Consider the following 11,610-nt stretch of genomic DNA (forward strand, 5'->3'; position numbering starts at 1 on the left):
GAAATTCACACATTATTTTCTATAAAATACTTTCAATAAATTCTGAATTAATTGGTCTTTCCCAGTGTGTTTCCCAGCAACCATTTGGCCAAGCTAATACATGAGCAGAAGATAAGAACTCCTTTTGCTCTCTAATCCCAATTTTTTTTTAATTTTATTTAAGGTATACAAATTTCATATAATTCCTATACACATATTCTGGATCATAGTGCTACTTCCCACCCTACCCTCCCTCCTGCCCACATTCCCACCCTTATTCCTCCTCCCTCTCTTATTCCCATTCTTAATTTTTACAAAGATCTGTTTTTTAATTTCCTCAACAGTGGAGACAAAGGCCATAAACAATTGAGTCTCAAAATGTCAATTTCACACCTATTTACCTTTTAGGTACTCTTTTAGTTACCACAGATCAGGGAAAATATATGGTATTTGTCTTTTGGGAACTGTCTTATTTCACTAAGTATAATGGTTTACAGTTCCATCCATTTTGTTGCAAAAGACAGGATTTCATTCATACAGTATTCTATAGTATATATGTATATATACTATAATTTCTTTATCTAGTCTTCAGTTGATGGACATCTGGGTTGATTCCATATCTTAGCTATTGTGAGTTGAACTGCAATGAACTTGGGGGTACAGATCACTCTTTCATATGCTGATTTCATTTCATTTGGGTAAATTCCCAGGAGTGGGAAAGCTGGGTCAAATGGTAGGTCTATATTCAGATTTCTGAGGTATCTCCATACTGTCTTCCACAGTGGCTGCACAAATTCTAATCTCAATTAATCATGTCAGATTAAGCTATAATACAGAGTGTAAGTAAAATAACATGCAAAAGGTATAATGTTTTTCCCTGGGATTTAAGAATTTTTAGTGACAGGCCAACTCTGATGCTACCTAAATGGAATCATTTTATTTATATATTCTTTGTAGAGTTTAATTTTCTTACCTGTGAAGTAAGGAGACTCAATTTAGAAGGACCTCTGGCTGGCGCTGTGGCTCACTAGGCTAATCCTCCGCCTTGCGGCACTGGCACACTGGGTTCTAGTCCCGGTCGGGGCGCCAGATTCTGTCCCGGTTGCTCCTCTTCTTGTCCAGCTCTCTGCTGTGGCCAGAGAGTGCAGTGGAGGATGGCCCAAGTGCTTGGGCCCTGCACCTGCATGGGAGACCATGAGAAGTACCTGGCTCCTGCCATCGGATCAGCGCGTTGCGCCAGCTGCAGCGTGCCAGCCGCGGCAGCCATTGGAGGGTGAACCAACGGCAAAAGGAAGACCTTTCTCCCTGTCTCTCTCTCTCTCACTGTCTACTCTGCCTGTCAAAAAATAAATAAATAAATAAATAAATAAATAAATAAGAAGGACCTCTAACTTTCAGCTCTAAATTATTTTTAATTCAATTTATATTTTCCATTCATGATATGTAAGTGAAGCAAGTTAGAAAATAGACTATTTGTAAAACTAAAGTGAAAATGTATTCAGAATTATATAAAGGGGCCAGTGTTGTAGCATAGCAGGTAAAGCCACCACCTGTGATGCCAGCATCCCATTTGGGCATCAGTTCATGTCCTGGCTGCTCAACTTCCAATCTAGCTCTCCTCTAATGGCCTGGGCAAAGTAGCAGAAGATGGGGCAAGTGCTTGGGCCCCTGCCATCCAGGTGGGAGACTCAGATGAAGCTCCTGACTCCTGGTTTAGGTTAGCCCAGCCGTGGCCATTGCAACCACTTGGGGAGTAAACCAACAAATGAAAGATTGGTCTCTCTCCTTCCCTCTCCTTCTGTAACTCTTTCAAGTGAGTAAATGATTACAGCAACATGTTAATGGTGAGTATATAATTTTTACATAAAAGTTTTATTCTCATTTTATATGTGTATATTTTCTGTTTTGTGAGTATATATGTATTTTTGGTCAGAAAAATAGAAAGCATTTTATAAACAAAACATTAAATCATTTTAACATTTAAAGATCAATAAGTATTCTGTTTTTGGAAAAGTTTGAAGGACATAAGATAGATTTAGTTGCTCTTTCTTGAAGAGATACACAGTCCAAGATGGTTCTACATGAGAACTCCAATTTCTAGAATATCAACTAAAGGAGCACAACATACTGTACCATCAGATTCTCTACTTTTTAGAAAGATTAATGATTTGTTTGAAATGCAGAGTGACACAGAAAGAAGTGAGAGAGAGAGAGGGATCGTCAGAGAGATATCTTCCATTTACTGGTTCACTCCCCAAATGGCCACAACAGACAGGACTGGGCCAGGACAGCCAGAAGCCAGGAACTCTATCTGAGTCCCCAACATGGGTGGCAGGGACCCAGGGACATGGGGGCTGTCTCCCACTGCTTTCTCAGGCACATTAGCAGGGAGTGGGATTAGAAGCAGAGCAGCTGAGACTTGAACCAGCACTCTGATATGGGGTGCCAGTGTTGCAGATGGTACCCTAACCTGCTGTGCCACAACCCTGGTCCCAGCTTCTCTACTGTCATTGCCCCATCATCATCATTATAATCTGAAAGTATTTCTTCTGTTAATTTTGCCAGAACACTACAAAAGATAATATACACATTAAGAAACACATTCTTTCCCCCCAAAGATAAATAACATTATTGAATATGGTCAACTGAACAGGCCAAATAAAAGAATTGTGTAAACACTATAGGAACAAGATAGTAGTGGAGGTAAAATGTAGTTATGTTTTCTTAATATATAATTGGTATACCAAAAAGCTGTATTCAATTAATATATACGTCTTGATGAATTTGGGCACATGTATAACCAGGTATTAAACATGCATTATGGGGAGAAAGTTTTAGAAAAAGGTGGTAAATTCATTTAATGTAGGCTTAGCTATTCAGGTCCTAATTCACTGAAAACTTGAATATAGGACCCAAAATGTTTTTAGAATTTTTTTTTAGTTTTTAAAAAAGTTTATTTGAGGGGCCAGCATTGTGGCATAGCAGGTAAGGCTGTTGCCTGCAGTGCCAGTATCCCATATGGATGCTGGTTCAAGACCCAGCTACTCCACTTCCAATCCAGCTCCCTGCTAATGCACCGAGGAAAGCAATGGAAGATGGCCCAAGTACCTGGGCCCCTGCACAAACATGGGAGACCTAGAAGAAGCTCCTGTTCCTGACTTCAGATCGGTCTAGCTCTGGCTGGTATGGCCATTTGGGGATTGAATCAGTGGGTAGAAGATTTCTCTCTCTCACTGTCTCCCCACATCTCCATAACTCTGTCTTTCAAATAAATAAAAAAATCCTTTTTAAAAAATTGAGAGGTGGAGACACTCACACACACACACACACACACACACACACCACAGAGAGAAAGAGAAAGAGAGAGAGAGAGAGAGAGCTTTCATCTGCTGGTTCACTCCCCAAATATCCACAACATCCAGGGCTGGGCCAAACCAAAGCAATACTGGAGCCTGGTATCTAACCCAAGGACTCTGGTAAGGGACCACAGATGTCCTAACTGGTGGGTTAACTGCTATGCCAAACATCTGCCCCAGAACCAGAATTTTCAGATCCTTTAATGGCTGTGATAAAAAAAAAAAAAAAAAAAAAAAAAAAAACACTGAGCCTCACAGGCAGACAGTTAAGAGTGGCTTCATATCAGCTGAAGACTTTATGTTTTGAGTGTGTGTCATTGGTTTCTAAATTTACAGAAATCAAACAAGATGCACTCAGCAGGTCAGATTACCTTCATTTAGATTGGGGTCCCTGAGGTGATAGAGATAAAAATTGTCACAATCGGATACCAGAGGATTCCTAGAAATTCCCACATTTGGTAATATCAATTGGACATGACCTTAGGCATACCATGGATTGAAAATTGGGAGACCCAATATTAAGCAATTTTAGAATGATTTTCTGATTCCTGTATATTTTTTAAAATATAGGGGTGTAGTTTGAGGCTTCCAACCATGCCAGTCTCTTTCTGACAAGAGACTCATCTTTCCTTAGCACGTAGAGCCCTTTCAATGACCTAAGCTTCACAGCACAATGCAACAGTCAAGGAGACTCCCATGGAAATGTCAAGAAGGCCGGCCGGCTGCCCACAGCTCAGCAGGACTCCAACATCCCTCCGTGATGAAAGGCTCAACTTCCTCATCTTCCTAGGAACGTGAGCATAAAGCTGCAAATCCAAGTGACCACAGTCCTTCAAACACATCATTTTTGGAGGACTGTATTTTTTCAGTGATGCTGTCATTGTTTGGAGAATCCTTAGGATACCATTTTGGAACTATACATTTATGGAGAAGGAAAAATGCAGTATCTTCGGTCTCTTATTACTTTGTGATCATGTCTCGTTTTGACACAAAATGATCAACCTTCCTCAGTTAATTAGATAATTGTTGGAGAGGAAGTCAAATTCATATTCAAACAACAAACAAGTTTTGCCTTTGAAAATGTTGCAAAGGTTGGGCAATAGGCTTTTGAATACCAAGAACATTTTCAGTAATGGCAACATCAGTAGAATAAGGAGTAAGAAATCACATCTTGGATTTCAGCAGGACATGCAATCCTGCCCCAGAGCCACACCGAATGTGAAGGAGGGGAGGATGGACATCCTCGTGTTACTGCCACTTGTATAGCAGCACAGCTGAGCATCGGGCTGCCAGGAGCTCAGACTGGGAGTTACATCAAAACTTCACAAGGTGTAGTCCAAGTAACAGCCTTGGGACCCAAGGAAAAATCACATATAGGCAGGTTAGAAGCATGCAAGAAGTAGGAATCCAGGCAGGTAGAAGCCAGATCCTTCCCCTTCAAAAGGTCTTCCCGCAGACTAATGAGCCTGGGGCCCCGGGATGGGAAGATAGAGTTCAGGTCAGGGCTTCTGGCCTCAGATAAAAATGCTGGGCTTTTTTTTTGTGGAAAGCCAGGCCCTCTCTGAGTCTGGAGGGGGTCCAGTGGCCATTCCCAAGGCCAGGAGCTGTATGAGTGTCCAGCGATCTGAAACTCACTGGACAGTGTCTAAGGCTAAGACTCATTTATTGAAGGACCAAGACATTCAGAACTCATAACTTGCAACTAGGACAGAAGTGAAACTGAGCCTGTGGGTGAGGCAAGAAATGTGGGGGAGCTGAGATATTTGGGAACACAGATGAAAGAAAGGGATGAAGACAGAGATAAGAAGCATAAATAAGGTCTGCTTGGATGCCCATGACCTCTCTGAAGAGACCAGCACCCTGATATGTTTTTTCAGAATATCTGTCACTTTAATCTATTGGCAAAACTCACATGGAAAATGCTGTACTTCCTTTCCTCCTGAGCTTGTCACCCTTAAAAGGGTGCTTTGTATTCCATGGATTCCTTGGATTTGCCAGTCTTTTTTTTTTTTTTTTTAATTTAGCTAACCAATTTTAGTGGAGTTGAAACCAGACCGTGGTTTTCAAAGAGCAGATAAACTGAGAGCAGACTAGATTCTGACTTCCCCCACATTCTGGTTTCATTACGCTCTTGAAACCCAAATCAATTTTATGAAAGAAAAAAAAAAAAAAAGCTGATAAAACTGGGCTTGATTCTTAGCAAACCTGACCCAGTTAGAACCCAAAGTTGAATGGAATCCAGCTTTTAATTTAGGGGGCTGTGCTAGCAGAAATGAAACTAAATGTGTAAGAACTGAAGAGAAGGAAAAAATTATTATTATGTGATAAATTTATTAATGCAAATCTCTGAGCAATGAGTGGACAGATGGTAAGAAAATATTTCCAGGTCTAAAAACCCAGAAATTACTCTAAGGTCATAATTCTAAAATAACTCTTCTGATTAAGTTCAAACTTTCCAAGAACATTCATCTTTTATTTGAAATGAACCATGAGAAATCTAAAACTAAAAGTCATTGTAAACTGCTTGCATGAGAAGAATTATATTTTCACAATGGAACTATAGAGTAACCATTGTCAATTACTAACTACGATATTAAGGCAAGAGACAAAATGTCATTGGGTCCAAGAGAAAGAAGAAGAAACAGGAGAGTTAGGGGGAGGAGGAGTAAGGAGGTAGGGAAGAGAGTGAAGGAAGAAAGGAGAGAATACAGTGATTACACTGACTGATTCTCAGAACAAGTACTTGTGACTAACAGGGTACTGGTAGCCTTATTATAAATACCTCTCAGATGTCTCATTTTCCGTGGTAAGCATCTCCCTTCTGGACCAGTCCCAGAGAGCTCTGTCTCCAGGGAATCACAGAGTAGCTAAGTCAATATTTAAAACCAACTCTCACTGTTATTCTCTCTCTAGGCCAGGATTTCTCAACTTCATAGCAATTAACAAATGGGGCCAAAATGGGATTAAACTTGAAAGAATTTTGTTGGGGAAAAGTCTGTGAAAGAAGATTGGGAGGCAGATGGGGAAAGGTGGAACCATCAGGTCATGTTGCAAATTGGACCTCCAAGTCAAGGATGGAGGGGAGGAAGTTTGGGTGGAAGCATTCTAGGCCCCAGTGCAGAATGGAAGGTTTGGCAACTCTGTTGGGGTCCTTGAGCTGAATGGGCCATCTGGAACAGGCTTACTTTAAAATTCCTACCCTACTCAGTCATTGGCTGGGAGCAGCCCATGGGAAGCAGAACTTCAGCATGAATAGGGTGCCATAGGCTAAATGGGCCCCCAAATTTGTATTTCAAAATCTAATTCCCAATGTATTTGGAGGCAGGGCTTTTGGGAGACTATTAGGTCTTAAGGGCAAAGGCCTTATAAATGGGATTAGTGCCCTAATAAATGGGGCCCCTGAGACTTCCTTTGCCCCTTCCACCATATGAGAACACAGCGGGGGAACTGGTCACCTATGAATCAGGAAATGAGACCACACCAGATACTAAGTCAGCCAGTGCTTTAATCTTGAACCTCTGAGCCTCTAGAACTACAAGAAATAAATATTCAGTATTTATAAACCACCCAATCTGTTGCATTTTGTTGGTGCATCCAGAAGGGACTAAAACAGAGAAATGAATGTCACAGTGCAACAGCTTGTGCCTTTGGTCCGTTATACTCCTTACAGTAGGAGATCTGTGAGGCTCATTCTCACGAATGTCCCTTGTGCCATGTGGATCCACTTATAGATTCAAGCAGCTGCCTTTTCACAATTCTGGTGGTTCTTTCTACCTAAAGGAAAACTCAGGAGAGGGAGGCTAATGAAGTGAACAGCAGTCTCTGTCACAGTGATTGTTCTCATCCTCCTCTTCCTCCTCCACTGTCCATTCTAAATCCCTCACCCTCATCCATAGCTACCACTTCAGCAGGTTTTGGAGGCTTACCTGATAGTTTGACCAAAACCATAATTTCTGAGGTCCGAGCCCTTGGTAATTCATACTTTTCACAGTCTTGATTGATATCCATGTTTGTTTACAATTACAAAGGGGCAAGAATACCAGGAAACACCCGAGTGGATGACCTGTATTCCTTGCTGTCCCCATTGTGTAGAAGTAGCCCTACTTTACCTTGATCAGAGTCATAATAGCAGTAACTAGATCTAGCTTGCTAAGTGAAAGATCAGACTACTGGGCCAATATGTCATCTCCATCCCTTCTGGTACATTCACTGTCAATGGCACTAGTTCTAGAGTGACCAGTGATGAAGCCTGGCCAATATCAACTGACCAAATAATTGTATTCATTTGGTTGGTTAGTGCTTCTTCTACACTTGGCAGTTTCTGGTGAGCATTAATATGACATACAAAATCTTTGCACTTTGTGCTCACTTCTAAATGTCCATCCAAAAGACTATCCTAGACCTCCTTTTCTCTAATATTCCCATCCTTTTCCTTCCAGATCTTTGACCAAATTGACAGCCATTGGACACCTCCCAGGATCCATTTTCTCTCTCTCTTTTTTTAAAATATTTTATTTATTTATTTGACAGGTAGAGTTACAGATAGTGAGAGAGAGAGACAGAGACAGGTCTTCCCTCCGTTGGTTCACTCCCCAAATGGCTGAAACGGCCAGAGCTGCTCCAATCCGAAGCCAGGAACCAGGTACTTCCTCCTGGTCTCCCATACGGGTGAAGGGGCCCAAGCACCTGGGCCATCCTCCACTGCCTTCCCAGGCCACAGGAGTGAGCTGGATTGGAAGAGGAACAACCAGGACTAGAACTGGCGCCCATATGGGATGCCGGTGCCACAGGCGGAGGATTAACCAAGTGAGCCACAGCGCCGGACCCCATATTCTCTTTTCAGGCTACCTCTTCTCCCTCTCCAATGGATGACTGTATGCATGACGCACAGCTCTGCCCATCGGTAGGATGTTTCCTCCCCTCTGTCCAGGACCACACATGAATGTGGATATAATGCAACCACCATCAACTTTCAACTTGTACCCAAGTGCGAAGCTGAGTCAGCTTTAAAGAAAAACACTTCTGGATTTTCCTTCCTCATCAGAGGATTATACTGAAATATCCGTTCAGCCATAGGTCCAAAAGGGAGAGAGAGGGAGAGAGACACGTCTTCCATCTCTGGTTCACTCCCCAGATGGCCGCAACAGCTGAAACTGGGCTGATCCAACCAGGTCTCACACACAGGTGCAGGGGCCCAAAGACTTGGGCCATCTTCTACTGCTTTCCCAGGCCATAGCAGAGAGCTGGATCAGAAGAGGAGCAGCAAGGATTTGAACTTGTGCCCATATGGGATGCTGGCACTGCAGGTGGCAGCTTTACCCACTATGCCATGGTGCTTGCCCCAGCAACCCCTTTTTGAGAACTTTAATGATGACATTGATCTCCTCTCACTCCAAGGTATGATTATTTTAATTTATTATCTTAGATCGGGAAAGAGGGAGTCTGGAGAATATCAAAGGTTTCCATGTGGCCTTCCCTTTTATGACAGCTCTTATTCCACAAAGCAGGAAACCTATAAAGAGATTACTATAGTTTCCAAGTATATCAGTCCTAATTGTGCATGTGGGACTGGGAAAATGGCTACCTCTTGGTGGGTCTTTCAGGATTCCATTTATTATCTGGCTCCCATAGACTCTCACGCTAACAGAGGGTGCTGTGGTGATACTTTGGGTCTGGAAGTAGTGATGTCAGTTTTGTGTCCACTGATCCTGGCTTTTATTCTCTCACATCTGAGTAAGTGGTCATATTTCCTTTGGGGAAGGACTGAGGGACTTGTCAAAGTACATTCTTACCATGGTGCTGAAGAGTCCTCACTCCTAAGTATGGGCCACATCTCTCCTTTTTTTGTTTAAGATTTTTTATTTATTTGAAAGAGTTACAGAGAAGGAGAGGCAGAGAGAGAGTGAGATCTTCCATCCACAGATGGCCACAACGATCAGGGTTGGGTCAGGCTGAAGGCAGGAGCCAGATGGGTGCAAGGGCCAAAGGACTTGGACCATCTTCCACTGCTTTCCCAGGCACATTAGCAAGGAGTTGGATCTGAAGTGGAGCAGCTGGGACTTGAACCAACGCCATGTGGTATGCCAGCATTGCAGGTGGTGGCTTCACTCACTATACCACAATGTAAGCCCTGAGATGGTGAGATTTTAATGGGGCAGTTGTCCTCAGCCTTCTGATGTGTGGCTGTTACATTTGTTTTATTCTTGCAGTCAGTCTCCTGGTTTCCTAGAGCTCCAGCATGCTCATGGATGTTAACAAACCCAGCTCTGTAGCCGCCTCTCCATCATAATCCCTGACCCACAAAGGTGGAAACCACTGAGATGCTAATTCCCCTCTCATTAGCTTGTCTGTTAGACCAGTGGTGAATGGAACATCTTTATTGGGCTTTCTGATCTTACCCAGGACATCCACTTCAACATATTCACTTCTTCAGTTCCCTTGTTGCCCCCTCTACCATATTCCAGAACAACTCAGGCATTTTCTTTTCATGAGTGTTGGCTGTTATCTGTCCAGCCTTCTAAGAATCAGCCAGCAGTGAGTTTGTCCCACCACCTAACAACTTGGCTATGATGTTAAATACCATGTCTTGAATATCCGGTCTTACATTCTAGCCTCCTTATTCAATCACCCTCAAAAACCAATCCCAGGAGTATTCTCTCAGCTTCTGCCAGTACATGTTAGCTAATTACTGCAATATTTTGGACATAGAGTTTCTTTTTAAACCTACCAGGTCTAGCATCTCCTCAGTCATGGTATACTGGGGGTTAGCCCTGTTTAATGATTTAGCAGGCAGGACGGGAGGTGGGAACATGTCCTGAAGGTTGCACCTGTTATGGGCTTGAGATTTCTACATCATACAGCACTGTAGAACTTCCAGCCCTGACATGGAAGGTAGGTTATCTCTTCAGGTCCAGGCGGCTTGGAGAGGCTGAAAAATCAACATCCCCAGGCAGCATCCAGCTAGCCCAGTCTCATGTTTCTGTATTCTGTATTTGTCCACCAGGTCTCTAAGCTTTGCATAATAGAAATGCTTTGGCTGAGCATTCAAACATCTCTGGAGCTTTGTAATTCTAACAGATACTCGATCTACCCCCAAGCTGTATCTTTCCCACCACAGGGAATTGGGTTAGGACTGGGATTAGGGTTAGGTGGGTCTATTTGAGAGATACCACAGCCATTCTAAGGTTCTTGTACTTTGTAATAAATGGTTCACGAATACTCTCCAGTCTGTCAATATCCTTCTGTAGGGTATTAATATCACTTAAGAGTAACCAGTCAATCCCACAGGCTCATATGCATTAACCCCCCACCATTCCATATTTTTCAGTAGCTTGGGTCATCATATCTTATTTAGCATTTCTTCTGTCTGGACATTTTCCCAGGCTACTACTGAAATATTTAGCAACTGAGCCTCCACATTGTGCCATGGAGTATTTGTGCTCATCTACAGCCAGGACTGTGTCCTTTTCACCTGCTGGTTGGTAGGAAAGTCAGTTGTGACAGCTTACAGCCTGTTTTCTTTGAAGAATAAATACCAAAATGAGACTGAACATGTAAGAATGTTATTAGGGGAGATGTCTTGAGATAAAATTATGAAGGAGTTGGGGGAAGCGAGGTGAACCATCCGACTACTGTGCAAGTCTAACCTGAGCTAAATGGAGAAGGGACGAAGGCTGGGTGGAAGTGGCCCCAACTGCCAAGTGGTATCAGGGAGGGTCTGTCTGTAAGGCTGCTGGAGGAATCCTCATCTACAAACTGCCGTCAAAGGAGAATCCAGTACCCTGCTGCACTCAGTCAGGGGGAGGAAGCAGCCTGGGGCAAGCATCAAAGATTGCAAATTTGGTAAAATCACAGTGATGGACTTCAGAATGCAGCGTCTGGAGGCCTGGGTCAGTGATGTTCCAGTAGATGGAGGTGTGGAAGCCTGGAAGCGGGAACCTTTGTACAGTGTTGGCATGCCGGGACATTCAGGTGCAGAGACGTCCGCGTCCGGCAGTTTCTACCTGCCTCTGTGGCAGGTTTGAGTACTAGTTATAGCATTAAATCTCAATGTACAGCACACTAAGGACAAAGATCCTACATGAGGAGTAAGTGCACAGTGACTCCTGTTGTTGACTTAATAAATTGACACTCTTGTTTATGACCTCAGTAATCACCCTAGGCTCTTGTCATGAGTTGCCAAGGCTATGGAAGCCCCCTGAGTTCACTGACTCTGATCATATTTACACAAGGCCATGGTCAAAGTAGAAGTTCTCTCCTCCCTTCAGAGAAAGGT

The sequence above is a fragment of the Oryctolagus cuniculus genome, chromosome 3 (genome assembly GCF_051225735.1).
Source record: "Oryctolagus cuniculus isolate XC-2025 breed Fujian yellow rabbit chromosome 3, ASM5122573v1, whole genome shotgun sequence".
Lineage (NCBI taxonomy): Eukaryota > Metazoa > Chordata > Mammalia > Lagomorpha > Leporidae > Oryctolagus > Oryctolagus cuniculus.